The following is a 22,372-nucleotide window of genomic DNA, read 5'->3' as shown; positions in this document are numbered from 1 at the left end:
AGACAGCCATCTTTAAAAGGTTTGAGAGGAAATTTACCTTTGGTCCAAACACGATTGTAAAGTGCTTACAGAAGCTGAAGCCCAGCCAATGAGAGGTGTTTAAGCATACTGTAATGAACACCATCTAAACCTTCACCTACATCTCTGCAAGAATGAATGGCATCAGGTAATTCCGCCGACGTAAAAGGAGCATTACAATGTTCTTCATCGGAGAGATGGAAGTGGAGCGGATGACGCTCTGCTGTTTGTGAAAATCACTTGTCAGATGAGAGCCTTTAATAACCTCACTAAAATGTTCGCCTAGCACATTGGCAACTAAGTAGGGATCTGCTATTGAAGTACCATGTAGATGGAGGACCGGAGCAGGAGATGGTAGCCTTTTACCTGCTATCTTACGGATACAGGCCCAGACCAGCAAGATGGGCGTGTTAGACGTAACTCAAAAGACATATAATGTCCATTTGGCTTTCTTAGCCTTGTGAACTGTTCGGCAAAAGGTTGCGCTGGCATGTCGGAAAAGTATGAGCTGATAAACTTTATCAGCAGTATGGCGTTTGTGGTGATAAACTTTATCAACAGTATGGTGTTTGTGGTGATAGCTCTTCCAAGTAGCTCATTTGATGTGAAGGGCTTTTGAGCATTCTGGTGTCCACCAAGGAACACACTTAGATGAAATGGGACGAGTGGTCTTTGGAATTGCCTGATGAGCAGCATTTAGGATCACGTCGAAGAATTTGGTGGGCATATTGTGTACACAAGAAGGAACAGACAAAAGAGTCATATAGGATGTCCAAGCTCTCCAATTCCCTCGAGCAAAACACCAACGTGGAGGGCGTGGAGTAGGAGAATACAATATGAGTCGGAGATGTATTGGAAAATGATCACTAAACAAACAGTCTTGAAGGAGAGACCAAGTGAAGTCAAGAGCAAGAGACAGAGAACACAAGGAAAGGTGAATGCAAGAAAATGTATGTGTACGTGCATCAAAGTAGGTGGGAACACCAGTGTTGAGGACTAAAAGCTCATGATGGTTAAATAAAAGATTCCATTAATCGACCACGAGGATTGATAACAGAATCACCCCACAGGGGATTTCGACTATTATAATCGCCGAGAAAAGGTATGGGGAAGGAAGACTGGAGAGCAGGATAGCTAATGCTGAAAAATCAGGCACCACTGAGGGGGAGAAATAGAGGGAGACAACTGTTAACCAGCGTCCAAGAAATATGCAGGCTATGTCACAGGGAAGCTCAGTAGAAATTTGTAAGGGTTCAAATGGAACTGTATGATGGATCAAAATGCAAACATCTGAAATGGAATGAGGAGAGCTAACAAAGGTATAATTGGGGTTAGGAAGTGGGGACTCTTGAAGGCGAGTTTCCTGTAAACAAAGCACCGCAGGTTGGTAAACAGAAAGCAAATACCGTAAGTTGTTATGCTGTGAGGTAAAACTGCGTAAATTCCACTGTAAAATAGACATCGTACCATAAACAGAGGATCAAATGGGGACAGTCACAGCAGTAGTTGGAGCAAACATTGGTTAAGAAGTGTCCTGAAGAAACTGTATAACTTTCTGGATAGCTTTGGGAAAACTGTCACCCGAAGATGCACTACGAGGTGAATGGAAGTCAGAAGATCTGGAGGAGAGAGGAGGCGCACAGTGCTTTTGGGAACAGGAAGCGACCCACGATGGGCTTTGCGTTTCTTGACCAATAGAAGGGAAGAGGCAAGGTGGGAGGGACATGGTCGAGAATGGGAAGGATGTGACACGGGCACAGAAGTAGATGACGATGTAGGTGGCGTAGGGGAAAGAGACGTGGAAGTGGAGGGACTGAGAACTGAAAAGGAATTTGATAACGGAATAGAGGTGGATGAAGAAGGGCAAGAGTTGGTTGAGAGAGAAACAGACAATGTGTGAGCTGCAGAAAGAGAACAAGAAGGCCGTAAAGAACACAAGGGAGAGGATGAAGAAGTGACAAAGACATCTGAGGTTGCAACAGAAGATTGGAGACGATAGGCGGTAGCAGTAGCATCTTTATAGACTTGACGAATTGCTTCCTAGTGAGCTTCAGCCTGGCGGAGTCCAGTGGACAGTTGGATTTGGAGAACCTTACATTCATTTTTGTACGAAGGGCAATGATATTCAGTGGCAGTATGCTCACCTCTACAATTAGTATGGCAGTGATGATCCGAGGGACATTCATCATCCTTATGGTCTGCAGATGAGCAAAGGCGGCATATAGGAGTAGATCTGCAAAATTTCAGAGGGTGCCCAAATTTCCAGCAAGCACGACATTGACAAGGGAGTGGGGTAGATTCTTTGACGTTTAGCTTGAGACCACCAAGGATAAAGAGGTAGGTAAGGTACGACTGTCGAAAAAGATTTTTGCAATATTTATAGAATAGTGGTGGCGATGCATAGGAGGAAGTGAGTAATACTGTACTGTAATGACTTTATGACCCTGGAGTTTTAATATCTCCTGGATAAGAGAAGAACTCTCTGGCCACTGACGGTCACCAAGACCGACGTATGTGGGAACCAAGACTGTCCCTATAACAGGAATTGAGGGGAACATTTTTTGTTACAGTAATCAGGGTACCAGAAGGACTAAGTAAACTGGTCATCATAGTTGCCTGTTATTCGGACTGAACTGTTACAATACAAGAGCCATCTGGACGAGTTCTAAATCTAATATCTTTGCCTACCTTCTTCAGCACACAATACTGAAAAAGCAGGTCAGTGCCTGCTAGAGGGACAGTCGAGGGAATGTCAAAAAACTTGATCCAGGTATGGGGGCCGAACAAAGCTTGGAATTTGTCATGCTCTGTTTGCTTAGAAAACGGAAGTAGCGATGGACGAGGACGAGCAATACGCATAGAAAAGGTAGAAAAGGTAAGATCAAAATAAGGTTCTAGAGTAATGATAGCGAAGGAAGTAGTGGAGGAGGACTGGACAGAAATTGGAGAAGAGGATGAAGGAGGTGAGGAGGAGGAGGAAAGAGAAAGAAAAGTGGAGGTAGTCAGTGGGATATCCCAAGGAGAAGCAAGTCATTACCTGGGTCAGGTCGGCGGCAGAACCTGGGGAGGGGGAACTAATAGCTGAATCTATTTTGGTATACAAAACAGGAAAAGCTCATCTTGATAGTTGAAAAAGGAAGGACATTATGGGCAAAACCCCGAGTCTAGCGGTCTGGCCAACAACCCCAGTGGGGTCCAAACTCTAGTGTGCGCCCCTTACCCTACCGTGAAAAGGATGGCAACGCCGCGCCAGAGATCAAAGGTTCCCTGCACAGTGAAAGGTCACCGGCCAATGACCAAGAGTCCCGCCGCTGAGCCCCAGCACCCTGGAACCGACAGCCACAGCCCAGCAGTGGTCCTGCCTCCAAAGAGGGTCTCCCTGCAGAGGTCCACACACTGGGGTGGCACCAAAACACCATGATCCTCACCACTGGCCGAGCACACCCAGGGCACACCCAGTCCTTCCTGTTACAACTTATGTGTGGTCAATGATGAGAATTTTGATGAATGTGGAAAAATCCAAGCCATTTATAGCCAAATGATAGCATAGAGAGGGACAGGAGAAAAGTAAAAAGAAGCAATAGAAAAAAAAAAACATGCCTTGCAAAATTAGTTAAGGCAACGACTGGGACTCAAGGAGGTGGGGGTGAGGGGAGATCAGAAGACTGGAAGGCCATCTTGCAATCAGGCCTTGGAGGGAATGAAGGTACCCTGCTGGAACTCCCCCACACATCAAGCCCTAGTCGATGCCTGAAGCCCCCCTCATGACAGCAACGAGCAAGGGAACATGTGTGCATGTGTGTGTGTTAAAGTAGTGGCATGAATCCATTATCACTTTCCTATAGAAATGCCTATATATAATAGGTGATTGTACAGTCACTCATAAAAGTTCGTGGTGGTCCGTGTGTGTGTGGGCCTCTGCAGTACGCACCCCTTTCTGTACAACAATGTGATGACGCAAACACCCATACATACAGCAGAGCTGTGACTTGATGTAATAAGGTAACAAATGATTATGTTTGTCAATCATATGCTATAGGTAGTCATAATTAGTTCAGCGGTCTATGAAAAGATATGAAGGTTAGAGTCCTTTCGATGTCTAAGATTTTATTAACCTCTTAACCGCGGGGTTGTTGGGAGTGTGCCGTGTGTGTCCTGTGAGGATATTCGCGCTCCAACTGACTTTTTACAAATAATTGCCAAAAATCAGTTATTAGTTCTAGAATATTATAATTAAATTAGCTTATGGCACATATGTTGAGCTTTCTCCTGGAATGTTTGTTGAGCCTTTGTCGTCTACCATAGGGCTTGGGGAGACTTCCGAAGTTGGGTAACGAAGTCTCCACTTGACACTTCCCGATACCCCGTAATATCGTTACCACTGCCTGATATTATAACTACAAACACTATTCTATGAATTTCAAATAGTTTGGAATCCATATTCCAAAAAAAAAGGAAAACTGTGAAAGCAATGTAAATTATGAGCTTTATTATTAAATTACGGGAGCTTTCCTCCCGTGCTTGTTCCCTGATGGTATTCTGAGGCGGAGCTGTCATTTATTATTTATAAACACACTCACACTTTATAATCCTAGTACTTTATTACACTTATTTTTTATACAATATTTATCTATGAGTTTCTTTCAGTACTAGTAGTTTATTTTCACTCCAGGCATTCAGTTTCTCGTTCAGTAAACTAGCGTAGCGAGTGAAGCTGTCACTTTCACTTTCATTACTCCCAGTATTTATACATGCTAGAGCGAAACACGAGGTTCAGTAGGGGTAGAGGTCACAGGGCCCTTTGCATGGGGCTAAAAAGTGGCGGAAATGGACAGGAGCAAATCCAATGTGGTTTCACCTTGAATGACAAGAGTAAACTGAATGCTGTGGCCTAGGGGCAGTGAAGGGTTGACAGTGTCAGCGTGGTGACAGCTACTAATTCATACGCTATGAAATGATTGGCAGGAAATTTAGACAATACATAATAAATTAGGTAGTTCCAGGTGAATGTAAATGTCACTTAGGCTTCTCCCTTCCTTTCTTATATATATTTTTATTATGAGAACTATGAGAACAGGTCATACGGGATATTTCAAGGTGGAAATAAACAGGGGAAATTAGCGAATGAGTGCACGTGTGGTGTTGCCAGTTGTTAATTAGTCCATTCCAGATGTATGGCAGTATCAATTAATTTTTCTCTTTCTTTTATATATTATTTTGTATAAGAATAGGGCATAGGGCACATTTCAATGGATAAAATGAGTGGAAAAATCCCTCCAGGATTTGTGTAGTGCAGTGTAGCTGGTCAGGTGGGAGGAGAGGGTAATGGAGGGGAGGTAAGGAGGGGAGTCAAGGACAGAAGAAAAATGGCTAAACTGTCAACAGTGGACGGGAGTACAGATGACATTAGTAGAACTGAGTATAGCTGGACACTGGTAGTACTGATAGATGATGCAAGCCACCACTTGAAAGCCCGGGCAAATTCAAAATAACACTAAAACACAAAAGTGATGCCTCGCGGTATGATCCCTTCCTCCCGATCGTCACGAAAGTGACACCCCACGGTTAAGGGGTTAAGCAAGTGAGCAGTGACGACGGTAGTGCAAGTCGAGATGCAGTCGAATCCTTTCGAAAATTTGCTTTGTATCCACATGAATAATGTTAAACCATTAAGAGCTGAATGCACACAATATCGAACATATGTCGTTTAGCATACCTTCGTCATATATGCCTCCATATATCCAATAAAAACACAACTGAATAATAGGTAATAAAACATCCTAAGCAGACCAAGACTCGAAACAATGAACAGTGAAGCAGTCCGAGTTGGCCAAAGTCATAATGGAACAGCCCTGAGTCAGAAGGGGAATCATGTGTGATGTTCCTGCTCTGCTATGGTATTTGAGGTTAAAGCCATTTTTAAATATAGAAATGAAATGTTATATATGCTACACGTACGAAATGCTCACTGTGCAGTCTTTTGTTGCCGACCAATTACTCGCTCTATAAACACCATACATCTTAGATCGCAATTTATTGCCCTTAACGGGAAACCTGTTTACTCCCCGTTTCCTACCCTCATCCCCATCTTTAAATGACTGTCGTCCTCTGTTGACACCACAGCTGCCACTGCATGAAAGCAGCAGTGACAACAGCTGTTCATAATGTCATGCAATGACTCTCTATATTATTTCCTTACGTCAATTTGCAGTATGTTCTCCTTAACCCGACCCATCACGACGTTATCTGGGCAGTGGTATGCCCCAGTCCCAACATTTTTGGACCTTTTTTTTTTTAGGCTCAAACATTCGCTTTTGGTGAGAAACATAGAAAATTCATAGAGAAATCGCTCACCTGAGGTTTAAAATACTCGATCCAGGTACAAGTACCTCCTTACCTGACTGGGTTTTCCAACAGGCTGGCACCAAAGAAAACGAGTTCTATGGGAGAGTAACTATTTTATCCACTCATAAACAGTATTTATTTATTTACTTGGTACGAATTTATATGTAGTACAAGAGTATATTGGTTTTCAAACAGTAATATAGGCATTATAAGCATTGTTTCACTCACTAACTCATCACTATTCATGACCTTTTTTTCCCACATTACCTGATCATCATTTCTGACTGTTTCTTCCTCTAATGCTATGTAAACTTTGTCCTCCACATTGTCATCGATTGGGGAATCACTCTGGCCCTGAATGTCTTTATTGGCCAGGTCACTGGTAACAGGTGAATTGCTGAGACAATGGCGTGCAGGGGGGGGGGAGAGGTTATGCAGTGTAAGGCATTGTTCCTGCTTGGCATCTTGTAGAGGAATAGAGGAAGGTGTCCCGTGTATACGTGCCAAAAATCACTCGTGAAATCACTCGTGAAAATTGAAAATTGTGCAAATTAGGGACCTTGCAATGTTGCCATGTTAATTTACGTCTCCGGGATATGAGTGCACATCATGTGAGGACGTGAATTCACGTCTCCGGGACGGGGCGGGTTAATTGAAAAACTTTTTACTCCCAGTTTCCTACTCTCATCCCCACATTTAGGCGACTGTCGTTCCCTGTCGACACCACAGCTACCACTGTGTGAAAGTGGCAATGACAACAGCTGTAGATAATGAGATGTCATGCATGATTATACAGCATATCCTCTGTCAGTGATACTCTGCCAAAGTAAAAATACAATATCACTGATGAATATTACAGCTTTCTTTAAATACTAAAAAAATATCCATCCATCCATCCATTGTCAGACGCCATGTATCCCAAACGGGGTGGCCAAGGGCTTAGAGTTAATTGTTTTACAGGGAGGGGCACTAATCGTCCACCAACCCCACTTGACACGTAGGGAGAACGTTATGCCAACAGCATCTGGTGTTCCCAGGTGGTCACCCATCCAAGTACTAACCAGACCCAACGTTGCTTAACTTCGCTGATCGGATGGGAAGCGGTGTACTTAACGTGGCATGGTATAACCAAAATTTCAGTATCAGTAATGTTAGTCATTTACAGTCATGGGTATACCACATAAACAGTCGTATCCTAATCATATTACAGCAGGTCCTCCTCCCTCAACCCTTTCTCTCTCTCTCTCTCTCTCTCTCTCTCTCTCTCTCTCTCTCTCTCTCATTAACACCTTCATACCTGTATATTACTCGTATTTCAGGGTAGTAATCCTATAAATCTAGGCCTACATGATATTATCCAGTGGAATCATATGCATGAATGATATCCAAAGTGCTGACTTTGTATGTCCACATTTATGTCTTTATACTATATTTATCCTAATACAAACATGGTGAATACGTTATTTAACCCTATAAGTCATGAAGCAATTTAGTGGTTATGGAAGCACCAACTCGTATTTATTGGTTCTGTGCAGGAATGTGGTGACATCCAGCAATTTAACTCACTAGCATATTGAAATCACGTGGCACATAAATCCTAAAGAATGCAATGTGCGACCACATAATAGTACCAGATGCATTCTTTGTTGAATAAGTAACTGTTTCTATGGATGGCGTGCACTACATTGTGACACTGTGTTTAGTGAACATGTAATAACGTATTGAACAGAGAACAGTAAAATATGGTGTATTAACAATATTATATTTTATTGTTCATTATACTAATTACGAGTGCTCATAAGTACCTCATTTATTGTGGTGACTAAATCCAATAATATAAAACACTACGTTATGCAAACATTAACTAAGAAATGTGTGTAAACCAAATATTATTGATACCAGTAATAAATTTGTCATGTTTACTACTAAGTATAACATAATATTAACACGTGTAAAGTGTACTCAAAAGAAACATTAAAATGGATCATACAAATAACAATGTCCTGTTAATTGCAAATAACACAAAGCACCACGATATGACGTGGAAGGTGTGTGTAGGACATTTACAGAAGAAATATGTGCAGCATGTGATGTGGTGTGTGGAAGGAAGAGAAGACGGAGGGGGGGTGCAAGGAACAGCGTGGTGGACTGAAGAGGTGAGACAGGCTGTGGCACAAAAGAAGAAAGCATACAATGAATGGATGAGAAATAGGGGCGTGGAAGAAGTTGAGAGGCAGAAGAGAGAGTTATATGTAGAAAGAAAGAGAGAGGTGAAAAGATTAGTAAGAGAGAGTAAGAAGAGACTGGATGAGGAATTTGGAAGGAATTTGAGTGTAAAGTGGAGGGACTGTAAGCAAATGTTCTGGAAAGAGGTGAAAAGAGTAAGACAGGGTGGAAGTGAAGGTAGCAGGGGAGTGAAAGATAAAAATGGTAGATTACTAGTGGAGAAGGGAGAAAAAGTGAGCAGATGGAGAGAACACTTTAAGGAATTGTTGAACATAGAGGATGGAAGTAATGCGAGTATAAGTGGCTGGGGAATGGCTGGGAGAAGGAGGGAGGTGAGAAGACAGGAAGAAATCAGTAGAATAGAAGTTGTGGAAGCAAGTAAGAAAGTTAAATCGGGGAAAGCCCCAGGAATTGATGGAGTGTGTGGTGAAATGCTGAAGCATGGGGGAGAGATAGTAGTAGAATGGATGTGGAAGATGTGCAGATTGGCCTGGGAGGAAGGTAGAGTCCCGGAGGATTGGAAGTCAGGTATAATTATTCCCTTGTACAAAGGAAAAGGGGAAAAAGAAGTATGTGGTAATCATAGGGGCATTTGTCTTCTTAGTATAATAGGAAAAGTGTATGGTAGGATACTTATTGACAGAGTTAGAGAAAGAACAGAGAAATTAGTTGGAGAAGAACAGGGATGCTTTAGTAAGGGAAGAGGTTGTGTAGATCAGATATTCATTCTTAGATCTTTAGTGGAAAAGTTTCTAGAGAAGGGAAAGAAGTTGTATGCAGCTTTCATGAATTTGGAGAAAGCATATGACAGGGTGGATAGACAAGGATTGTGGAAAGTGTTAAGAATATATGGGGTAGATGGGAAGTTGTTGAATGCTGTGAAAAGTATGTACGATGGTGCGAAGGCTGCAGTGCGTGTGGATGGTGAACTAAATGAATTTTTCTCTTTGAAAGTTGGTTTGAAACAGGGATGTGTCATGTCTCCATGGTTGTTCAATCTGTACATGGATGGGGTAATAAAAGAGGTACAAGGTAGGGTGGTGGATGTTGGAGTGGCCCTGGTGAGAGTGGATAGTGCTTGGAAACTCCCTGTACTGTTGTTTGCAGATGATACTGTGTTGTTGAGTGAAGACGAAGGGGAGCTGCAAGGCTTGGTAGATGAGGTTGGGCGAGTGTGTAAGAAACGGAATCTAAAGGTGAATGTAGGGAAGAGTAAAGTGATGGTCTTTGAGAGAGGTTAAGTCATTGAATGTACAGCGAGGTTGGATAGCGAGGAATTGGAAAATGTGAGTACGTTTAAGTACTTGGGTAGTGTGATGAGTAAGGATGGAAATTTGGAGGGTGAAGTGCTTGAAAGGGTACAACAAGGAAAAAAGGTTGCTGGTTCCTTGAAAGCAGTGATAAGAAACACGGAAGTGAGCATGGAAATGATAACGTTATTGCATGACAGTATTGCGATACAAACTCTAACGTATGGAAGTGAAACTTGGACGTTGTTGGAAGGACACATGTCAAGAGTGACAGCAGTTGAAATGAGTTATTTAAGAGGAGCCTGTGGAGTCACATGGAGAGACAGGCTGACGAATAAGGATATAAACGAACGTTGTGGTGTGGATGTGGATGTGATAGGAAGTGTTATGAGGAACACACCGAGGTGGTTTTGCCATGTGGAGAGGATGGAGGGTGAAAGACTGACGAAGAAAGTGTGAGTGAGGTGGAGGGGGGAAGAGGGAGGGGGAGGCCGAGGATGGGATGGAGGGATGGGGTGGAGAGCTATATGAGAGAGGGGGGGGGTGAGTTGGGAGCAGGGCAGTGAAATGGAGGGGGACAGGGTGACTTGGAGGCGATTTGTTTGTGGCCACCCCAAACGGGATTGAGGAGTCTGGCAGTAGATAGATAGATAGAAAAGGCAGCACTGGCACATCGGAAAAGTAAAAGGTGATAAACTTTATCAGCGGTATGATGTTTGCAGCGATTGCTCTTCCAAGTAGCCCGTTTGGTGCGGAGGGCTCTTGAGTATTCCGGTGTCCACCAAGGAACACATTTAGACGAAAAGGGACGAGTGGTCTTAGGAATTGCCTGATGAGCAGCAAGAAGAAGGAACAGAAAGAGGAGTCGCACAGGAAGTACAAGCTGTCCAATTCGCTCGAGCAAAACACCAACATGGAGGGCGTGGAGTAGCAGAATACAAAGTCAGTTGAAGATGTATTGGAAAATGATCACTAAACGGACAACTTTGAAGGACAGACCAAGTGAAGTCAAGAGCAAGAGATGGAGAACACAAAGTTAGGTCAATACACGAAAAGGTATGCGTACGTGCATCGAAATCGGTGGGAACACTGGTATTGAGGACTTAAAGCTCATGATGGTAAATAAAAGATTCCATCAGTCGACCATGAGGATTGAAAACGGAATCACCCCACAGGGGATTTCGATTATTAAAATCGCCGAGTAAAAGTTATGGAGAAGGGAGACTGGAGAGCAGGATGGCTAATGCCGAAAAATCAAGTGCCACTGAGGGGGAGAAATAGAGAGAAGCAATTGTTAACCAACGTCCAAGAATTATGCGGGCTATGACGTGGGTGAGCTCAGTAGAAATTTGTAACGGTTCAAATGGAACCGTATGGTGGATCAAAATGCAAACATCAGAAATGGAATGAGGAGAGTTAAAAAAGGTATAACTGGGGATAGGAGGTGGGGAATCCTGAAGGTGAGTCTGCTGTAAGCAAAGCACCATAGGTTGGTGAGCAGAAAGCAAATAACATAAGTCGTTATGTTGTGAGGTAAAACTGTGTAAATTCTACTGTAAAATAGACCGTAACATAAAACTGAGGACCAGAACAATGACAAAACTGATGGTGCTAAAAAACTATGTTTGTTGAAGAAGAGGTTACCTTTGAGTAAGGATAATGGGTATAAGAACTGAGTGGTGGTAGGGCATGACCCGGGCAAGGAAGAACAACGGTGAGGGAAGGGGGTTTCTTCCCCTGGAGGCAAAGGAAGGTCTGAAAGGGATTTGGCGATAGGCTCACTTGAAATTGAGGTGGGGGAAGAAGAGAAAGGTGGAGGTAAAGGAGCGATTTCGGACGAAGTAGAGGAGGTAGAGGCTGCGGGCTCAGGGGGAAAAGGAGTGGAAGGAAGAGTGAGAGGAGGGGAGTGGACATCGGCAGAAACAGTAATTGTAGAAGTGGTACTGGGGACGGTTGCAGCAGTGCATGGAACAAACAATGGTGAAGAAGTATCCTGAAGAAACCGTGTAACTTTCTGGATAGTTTCAGAACTGTCACCCGAAGATGCACGACAAGATGGACGGAAGTCAGATCTGGATGAGAGAGGAGCCACGCAGTGCTTTGGGGGAACAAGACGCAACCCATGATGGGTTTTGCGTTTCTTGAGCAACTGAAGGGGAGAGGCATGGTGGGAGGGGCATCGCCAAGAAGGGGAAGGATGTGACATGGGCACGGAAGTAGATGACGACGTAGGTGGGGTAGAGGAAAGAGAGTTGGAAGTAGTGGGACTGAGAAATGAAAAGGAGTTTGATAACGGAATTGGGGTGGGTGAAGAAGGGTAAGAGGTTATTGAGAGAGAAACAGATAAAGGTTGGGCCGCAGAAAGAACAAGAAGGCCGTAAAGAAAATGAGGGAGAGGACTAAGAAGTGACAAAGACATCTGAGGTTGCAACAGAAGAATAGAGACGATAGGCTGTGGCGGTAGCATCTGTATAGCCTTGACGTTGTGCTTCCCTGCGAGCTTCAGCCTGGTGGAGTCCAGCGGACAATTAGATTCGGAGAACCTCGCGTTCAAATTTGTACAAAGGGCAACGACGATCAGTGGCGGTACGCCCACCTCTACAATTAGGACAGCAGTGATGATCAGAGGGGCATTCATCATCCTCATGATCTGAAGATGAACAAAGGTGGCACGTAGGAGTGGATCTGCAAAATTTCAGAGGGTGCCCAAACTTCCAGCAAGCCCTGCATTGACGAGGGACTGGGGGAGATTCTTTAACGTTTAGCTTGAGACCACCAAGGATAACAGTGGTACGTAAAGTACGGCTGTTGAAGCTGATTATTGCAATATTTATAGAATAGCTGCGGTGATGCGTAGGAGGAAGTGAGTAACACTGTACCGTAACAACTTTATGACCCTTGTTACGGCTATAATTATTACTCCTCCGCCTCATCCCTCGTGAACTCCCATCTTTTGACTGAAGTCAAGCACTCGTCCACCTCACGCTACCAGCGCTCCATCTGTTGACTGGATTTGATACTACTAGTTTCCCAACATGTCACCTGACTTTCCCTCCCTTTTTCTGTGTGAAGCGAGGTTGCCTGATTATCTGGTTTCCCGCGCAAGTTCAGTTCACACTCATCCTCTGCCCTGGGAATATCTTAGTGAACCACTCCTGACCTTTACCTGGAAGCCTGTGTTATAGGGAACCCATCTTCAACGCCTTCTTTTGCTGTAAACCATGAGTATCAGTTTTCTCCTTGCATTAGTTCATTAATCTTCTGATGGTGAATGGCTTTAGGTATTTATATTGTTTTTTTCTTAGGTTTAGTTAGGTTTAGGGTTGTAATTATTGTATGTTTAGTTTGTTAAATTAAATGAATAATCAACCAAATCATTATCAATCTACCCTGTAGTTTGTCTAGTTACATAGTGTTCATGATCCTTCTCTTTTCTTATTGCTTTCCATGGGTCTTCATAGGGTAGATACAGTTAAATACTCCCCATGGATCGTAATACCCTGGAGTTCTATAATCTCCTGGATAAGAGGAGAACACTCTGGCCACTGATGGTGGCCAAGACTGACATTAGTGGGAACCAAGACTGTTCCTATACAAGAATTGAGGGGAACATTTTTTGTTACAATAATCGGTGTACTTGCAGGACCAAGTAAAATGGTCATCGCAGTTGCCTGTTCCTCGGACTGAACTGTTACAATACGAGAGCCATCTGGACGAGACGTAAATCGGACATCTTTACCCACCTGCTTCAATAGACAACACTGAAAAAGTTGGTCATTGCCTGCTAGAGGGGCAGTTGAGGGAATGTCAAAAAATTTGGTCTAGGTCTGGGGGCCAAACAAAGCTTGGAATTTGTCACGTTCTGTTTGCTTAGGAAATGGGAGCGAGATGGACGAGGAAGAGAGATACACGTGGAAAAGGTAGAAGAGGTAAGAGAAAGATAAGGTTCTAGAGTAATGATAGAGGAAAAGCTAGTACAGGAGGACTGGACAGAAATTGGAGATGATGATGAAGGAGGTGAGGAGGAGGAGGAAAGAGGTGGAAAAGCGGAGGTAGTCGGTGGGACGTCCCAAAAAGAAGCCGAGGTTGTTACCTGGGTCAGGTTGGCAGCAGAACTGGGGGAGGGGGAACTAATATTCAAATCCATAATGGTATATGAAACAGGAAAGGCTCATCATGACGGTTGAAAAAGGAAGGATATTACGGGCGAAACCCCGAGTCCAGAGGCCCGCCCAATGACCCAAGTGGGGATTAAACTCCAGTGTGCGCCCCTTACCCTACCCTGGAAGGGATAGCGACGCTGCGCCGAAGAACAAAGGTTCCCTACACAGCGAAGGGTCACTGGCCAATGACAAAGAGTCCCACTGCTGAGCCACGGCATCCCCGGTAAAGACAGTCGCAGCCCAGTGGCGGTCCCGCCTCCACTGAGGGTCCCTCTGCAGAGATCCACACACTGGGGTGGCGCTGAGCCACCATGACCCCCACCACTGGCTGAGACAGTAGCCCAAGGGCACACCCAGTCTTTCCTGTTACAACTTATGCGTGGTCAGTGATGAGAATTTTTATGAATGTGGAAAAGTCCACATCATTAAAGCCAAATGATAGCATACAGAGAGACAGGAGAAAACGAAAGAAGAAGTGATAGAAAAAGAAAAGTGCCTTGCCAAATTAGTTGAGGCAACGACTGGGGCCCAAGGAGAGGGGAGATCAGAATGGACTGGAAGGCCATCTTGCAACCAGGCCTCCACGTCTTTGAAGGGAATGGAAGTACCCTGCTAGAACTCCCCACACATCAAGCCCCAGTCAGTGCCCCCGAAGCCCCCCACGACAGCAATGAGCAAGGGAACTGGGGGTTGGAGATGTGAAGATATAGAAAGGAACCTGTATTTGTAGGTTAGAAATTTGCCCAGCTCCTATACGCGAAGTGACAATAGCGGGGGCATCGAGCAGAGTAAGCTCGTCAGACAGAGAGTGCATAAAGGAGAATTTGATTCACTCACGTCAGTTCAATGTAGAAAACGATCTCTTAGATCTATTAGTAAAACACAGACAACAGCTAGCATTTCCTGGAGAACAATTAGGGTGTACTAACGTGATTACACACGAGATTAACATACACCCGGACACACACCCAATATACAGTATATACTGGCCTATAGAGTCGCGCATTCACAATGCACCCTGGCAAATCACTATGTTGAGGAAATATGAAAACTAGATATTATTGAACCATCTGTCTCCCCGTGGAATGCCCCATTATTTTTCGTGCCCAAACGAAATGGAGAAAGGCGTGTGGTAGTAGATTACCGTAAATTAAATAAGCACACATTCCCTGACCGGTTTCCTATGCCATTTAAGTGACGTCTTACAAAATATTGGACCAGAAAATAACGTATTATCCACAATCGATTTGCTCAACGGTTATTATTAAATTAGCCTCGAGCAAGAATCACGCAAATACACCGCTTTCTCCACGAATACAAGGCACTACCAATATTAACGAATGCCTATAGGGTTGAAGACAGCACCAGGCACTTTCCAAAGACTGGTGAATTACGTACTGTCTGGAATGCTAGGAAAAGGAATATTTGTCTATCTAGATGACATTATTATAGCTACTCCAGTTACAGACGAACATCTACAGAAACCAGACCAGCTCCTACAAAAGCTTGCTGATGCTGGCTTAAAAATTAAGCTGTCTAAATGCAAATTTTGCTTTAAGGAAATATAATTCTTAGACCACAGACTAAATGCCCAAGGTAGTCACACGTCTGAGGAGAAGATACAGGCGGTAAGGAAATTCTCAGAACCAACAAATACAGACGAAGTAAGACAATTTATGGGGCTAGCGGGATATTACCACTCCATTATTAACCAATTCCCTCATATAGCACAACCGCTAATCATTCTAATCAAATAGGATGTTGCATTCCAGTGGGGAGAGGAACACAAATTAGCATTTAATTAATTAAAAGATAAACTTACATGCTCACCTTGCTTGGCCTATCCTAAGTTCACAAAACCAGTCATAATTTGCACAGATGCCTCCCTAAAAGGTTTAGGTGCTGTACTGATGCTAGAGGATAAACGAGGGAAATACCAACCCATTGATTTTGCCAGTAAACAAATAAAAAATAGCAGAGAAAAATAACTGTATAACAGACTTAGAAGCCCTAGCAGTAGTATTTGCTCTACAGAAATTTCATGACCTCGTCTACGGATACGAAATTCACCTATACACAGACCACAAGCCTCTCGTGGGTATGTTCCAAGAAAAACTATATGGGAGGAGAGCACGATGGAAATGTAAAATCCAGAATTACAATGTAAACATTCACTACATAAAAGATAAAGTAAATTTAGCTGCCGAAGCCTTATCACGAAACCCGTTAGCCAATGTTGCTACAATAAGTCCACGGGAATCACTCTGCAACAATGATGAAACAATCCTCAGAAGTCAAGAAATTTCACAGGCACAAAGACAGGACCCAGTATGGTCTAAAGTAATATATCATTTAGAGTCCCGCGATATGTACTATTACCCAAGTTACATGTACCACTTAAACAATTCACAGTGGTAAACAATGCCTTATATAGAGTAAATCCAGGACAAACAAATCATAGGAAAAAATATTAGGCTCTGAGTTATTCCTAGTACAATGATACCTCACATTTTAAGGGTAATACACGATAGTCTACATGCAGGGCATCCTGGCAAGGGACAGGACAGGCGGGAAGGCCCTGATGTCATATTATTGGCCAGCATTACGCAAAGACATACATAATCACATAGACAGATGAGAGTCATGTGCAAAGCATAAAGGATACACGTTATCACCTGCACCTATAGGACAATATCCTTTACCTAGGCAACCGTGGGACACTGTCGCCGTTGATTTACTTAAATTACTCTTGACTACCAATCACAATCAACATCTTTTTGTTGCAACTGATCACTTCTCACGATTTGTGATCTTGGTTCCAAATTAAGGAAAAAACATCAGAAACAGTCGCACGGATATTCATTGATAGTGTGATCTGTAGGTTCACCACACCAAAGGTGCTAATCAGCGACAATGGTGGTGAATTTGACTCTGAAATTTTGCAAGAAATATGTAAACAATACAATATAAAGAAAGTTAATATCTTGGCCTACCATCCAGCTTCCAATGGATTGGTGGAAAGGCAGAATAAAAAAATATTAGATGTACAACGGCACATTCTCAATGAAAATTATGCAAACTTGGATGACTGGATCCCCAGCGTTGAAGCATCATTTATTTGTGCAATTAATAAATCAATAGGAGATACATCTCATTGCATCATTTACGGGTCAGACAAACGTCTCCCTTACCAGACGTTAGAAGGCGAGCAAATTCCCATATAAAATTATGACGATTATCCTAAACTTTGCTTACGTGAATTTCAAGAAATACACACAAAGGTAAAGAAACAGTTAGCGATGCCCAAGAAGAAATGACAATCATTTAATAAGAAGGCAAAAGAATCAAATATCAGCATAGGTGATATTGTCTATAGCCTTATTCACACTAGAAATAACAAACTGTCACCTAAATTTGAAGGCCCATACAGGGTAATCAAGTGAAGAGACAGTAAGGTAGTGATTAACTCACTATCGAGTGACGAAGAAAAAGAAACACATTGATCACTTAAAAAAGGTCTCAAATCTTGCTTGCAACTATAAAACATCAGACACAACCTAAAACCCTAGTACACACGGTGAAATAAGCTTGAAGCAATCAACACACATCGGAATAAATTGCGGTCGCATACCAAACATAGGTACAACCAATACAGCTCTCACCATAACAAGCCAGTTACAAGACTTCTATCTGTCTATCTATCTATATACCTAGGCTGCTTCCCCCAAGGAAAGGGAGGTAGCCGAGACAGGACGACACACTCCCCATTTACTCGTCCATTCAAACACATTCATTCGCATCTTAGCCCCAAAGGGGAGAAGGGACAGATCCTCACCGCACCACACCGCACAAGGGTCAACTGCGCAATGCAATCAGTGACATCCGCAGCAGGGCCCGACAGCAGAACTGGTTTACCCCTGCCACATCATAACAGACCCATCCCCTTACCCGCACCTGACCTGACTAGCTGATCAGACCAAATGCGGGAGAATATCCCCTCAGGGCTGCGTCATCACTTATTCATTCACAATTTCTCTCCATTTATTTCTGTCATGCACAGCCACTCTTCCTTGCTCAACAGACATCCCTCTCGCATCCAGCGCTCTCTTCACACTGTCCATCCATCCTATTCGTGGTCTTCCTCTCAGCCTTACACCTCTCACATCAGATCTAGTTATCTTTTTCACCAATCGCTCATTATCCATTCTCTCCATATGCCCAAACCATCGCAACACCCTCTGCTCAACTCTACCAGCCATCTCCCGAACAACTCCAGTTCTCCTTCGCATTTCATCATTTCGCACCCGATCCATACGCGTCACTCCACACATACTCCTCAGACACCTCATCTCCATTACATTCAAACTTTTCCTCTCTGCTACACCCATATTCCATGTTTCAGCCCCATATAACGCAGTCGGTACCACAACACCCTCATACAACCTTCTCTTTACATCCATTCTAAGCGAACGACATTTAAACACTTTTTTCATTCCTCCCAGCACCTTTCCTACTTCATTTATTCTAAACTTCACTTCTGCATCTATTCTTCCATCCACAGCAACATGTGACCCTAGATATTTAAAACAATCTACCTCCTCAAGCAACTCACCATTCAAAACTATATTCATCCCCCTACCATCTATCAACCTCGTACACTTCATCACTTTACTCTTATTCTCATTTACTTTCAATTTCCTCCTTTCACACACATGACTTAGGAATCGATTTAGACTCTTTTTAAAGGTAATAAGATTAAACAGACCAAGATATCTATCATTCATCATCACTATCATCACCCTTAGCATAAGTTGCTAACAATAGTGGATTAGATCTCTAATACAGTTGTTCTTTCGGTAGGTAAAAATGAGACGAATTATTCCTTGGATCATGTTCCTGTTGATATTAAGAAGATCACCTCATTTACATTCTCAACATGTAGTCCGACATTGGTGCCTGATAACCCCAACAGCCTCAACAGCAATAGTACAGGACATAATCAGTACCGAAGTTAGTTTGGACGTAGTGCAAGACATACCAATAATGTTACAGAAAATATCAGGACCACTTAGAACACAGGAAGCGGTATTAAAACACCCATCTTCACATGATCAGCCCACACAGGAAGTAGCTGAATTAATTAAATTAACTGACTGGAAGCTAGAACAGGCTAAGCAAGTAATGATCACCATGGTCCAGGATATCCCATCAGCTGGGAGTAACACACTTAAGACAGGAAACATCATCACAAATACACGTAACAAACACGGTTTTAGGCAACATTTTTGGACTAGCAACAGAATATGATCTAGAGGAAATGAATAACAAATTTAACAATATAGCACAAATTCTCTCACACCAACATAAGTTAGCTGATACTCAGAACACCTTAATGCCAACGGTTGTAAAGAACCCAAGGAAGGCAGAAGCATTAACTTTAGGAATTGTGGAGAAAGTAAATGTACTAAAAGGTAACAATACATTATTCGAACACCTCTCTGTGATCATAGAACATACTGATGTAATAATACTACAGTTAGACAATACTAGAGCTCAGTATCAGGCCTTCATGAAAGGAATTGCGAATGCTGGTAACATTAGGATCACCATTAATTTACTACCCATTCACAACCTCCGGCAAATAATTAGTCAATGTATACTCGTACATAAGCATGGTTTGAGACCTTTGTTTGAGGAAAAAAATCTGATGTTATATTATCCATATTTGGAAGCAACACTCACAACAGCATCAAGAGTAGTTCATGTACCATTCGTAACAGATGATTTTTTCACAGTCTATCAGATATACCCTTTTCCTTCTAAGAAAGATTTTTTAAAAATAACAGAACAGAGGAAGGAAAAACAAATGAATAAAAAAAATAATCCATACAACAGATTACTGGTGACCTCTATTCATAAAATACTTGTAACAGTTGGACTTGAACAGTTGTGGGTTGAAGTTTGGAGGGAAACAACTCTGGCGAAGCGAGTTCCAAAGAGATGCAGTACAGGGAATGAAAGAATTCCGATAGGCAGAAGTTCTGCAATATGGTTGAGTGACATTCCAGTCATGAGCGCTACCAGATGCCCGTGTAGCAAGAGAGAAGGCATGGAGAGGTGGCACCATGGACGCAACTTCGTCTGAGCATTTGCCATAAAAATATCTGTAAAATAATGCAAGGGAGGCAACATTCCTTCTTACATGTAGGGGAGGTAGTTTATTTGTAATGGCAGGGTTGTTAATAACTCTAAGAGCCTTGTTCTGAATTTTGTCTAATTGTTTTAATGAAACCTCTCCACATCCATTCCACAAGGGTGAGCAATATTCAGGCTGAGAGCACACATGACTCTTATATATCACAGCCAACTGCTCGTCAGTGAAGAAGTTACGGATTTTGTACATTAGTCCAAGTTTCTTTGGGCAGTTTCAGCAAGTGAACTAACATGAGAGGTCCAGCTGAGGGCATTGTTAAGTGAGACGCCAAGAATTTCAATACTTTTGGAGATGAGAACATTAGTAGTACTGAAGGTAATATACGAATCTGGCAATTTCAGTCTATTAGTAAATTGTATATATTTAGTTTTACTAGCATTGAATGAGACAAGGTTGTTTTGTCCCCATACACTGATTGTAGGTAGGTCTTGATTTATGGAGATGGCTGTACTGAGTTGAGAGGTAGAGATATTAAACTTTGTAAATGGGTGTCTGAATGTGAATGACCTATGTAATGTTGAGTCATCTGCATATGAGTGGATGGGATTGTGGGTGACAGGTAAGAGATCATTAATATGAAGCAGGAACAGGGTTGGCGCCAGAGCTGGTCCCTGCGGCACGCCGGTGTTAATTGAGTGGAAATTGGAATATGCATCATCTACTTTTACTTTTATTTTCTTGTCACTGAGATATGAGGAAATCAAAGGAACAAAAGATGTTAGTCCATAGCAAGGGAGTTTGGGCAGCGAGGAACGGTGCCATACTCTATCGAAAGCTTTAGAAATATCAAGGGCTACTGCATGAGTTTCTCCATGTAGATCAATTGATTGATGGATGGTATGAGTTAAGAGATTGAGTATGTCAATGGTGGATCTTTTGTGGCGAAAACCATATTGTCTATAACTAATTAAGTTGTTGGATTAAAGATGTGTAACAATGTGCTTATTAATTAAAGTTTCAAATACCTTACCAAGAGAAGATATGACAGCTATTGGTCTGTAATCAGAGGGGTCAGAGGAACTTCCTTTCTTCAGAATTGGGTGGATATTGGCTTGTTTCCATGAATCTGGGAATGAAGATGTATGTATGCATAGTCTGAATAATTTAGCTAGAACAGAGGCAAGTTCAGGGGAACACTTTTTCAAAACAATTGGAGGAATTCCATCTGGGCCTGGAGCTTTGTTTGTATGTAAATTTTCTAGGATGGATTTTACGTACCTTGTCTTCTATTTTAAGTGGAACAGTTTCGGGAGAGTTATGTTCTAGTACTGGGACGTTCTGGCTGGCATCATCTATGGTAGATTTTTGGCAAATGTACTCAAGAAACAGGGCGCCATCACTTTCACTAGTGAAACAACAACTGAACACAAATGTCGCACATCATTACATGCATTTCACCTTTGTCCTGCGTACATCTTCACGTTTCAACCAGCTGAGACACTCCCTTGTGAAATGGCCATCATAACAGATCATGACATCCCTCATCATTGCAAACTTCACATTTGCTTCAGATAAACCCATCCATCATTAACGCATTGGACACTCACAGTTCTTCTGCTTCACTCAAAATACATCAGTTTTTGTGACTTGCCCATAAACATCTCCAGCCTATACATCAGCATCTGGTTTATACATCTCACCATATTACTGTGCAGTCCTGACACCTACACTATCCACCTTGCCCACTAAAAACCATTATAACATTCTCAACCACACACACAAATACTACCAACCACTGCCTAGGATGAACTTAAATGTAAGTGCACACATTAAGTTCACTTCACCCAAGTATGAAACCATGCAACTAATAAATCAGACAATGCAACCTTGGGAAAAATACGGTACGATTATGTTTAACCCATATTATGTATACAACCCAGCTCCAGTCATCTTTGTAATTTTCTCCATCATATATACTGTGCTAATTTTGGCCATGCACAGAATGCAAGCAAGGATTGCTCACCTGGAATCAGTGTTTAAGAACTGTTCTGTACAAGTGAGAAACTGTATAAATATTGTAAAATCTGTACATATATTTTACATAAAATAACAAAATATGGGTTACACACAATATAGGTTTACTTTAATTATACTATCATATCTCGTTTATATATATATATATATATATATATATATATATATATATATATATATAT

At 42.4% G+C, this 22,372-nt stretch overlaps 1 protein-coding gene and 1 pseudogene across 1 annotated transcript in view; one reads left to right on the top strand and one right to left on the bottom strand.

Moving 5' to 3' along the window:
* LOC145397162 (putative glutamate receptor) overlaps positions 1 to 22,372 on the top strand; it is an 85,797-nt gene that overhangs the window by 36,324 nt on the left and 27,101 nt on the right. The window lies entirely within an intron of this gene.
* LOC145397296 (5S ribosomal RNA) lies at positions 7,376 to 7,493 on the bottom strand (annotated as a pseudogene).

This window comes from Coenobita brevimanus, chromosome 40 (assembly GCF_032717465.1).
Source record: "Coenobita brevimanus isolate Jiangsu-jjx chromosome 40, ASM3271746v2, whole genome shotgun sequence".
Classification (NCBI taxonomy): Eukaryota; Metazoa; Arthropoda; class Malacostraca; order Decapoda; family Coenobitidae; genus Coenobita; species Coenobita brevimanus.
This window is presented reverse-complemented; position numbering and strand designations above follow the sequence as displayed.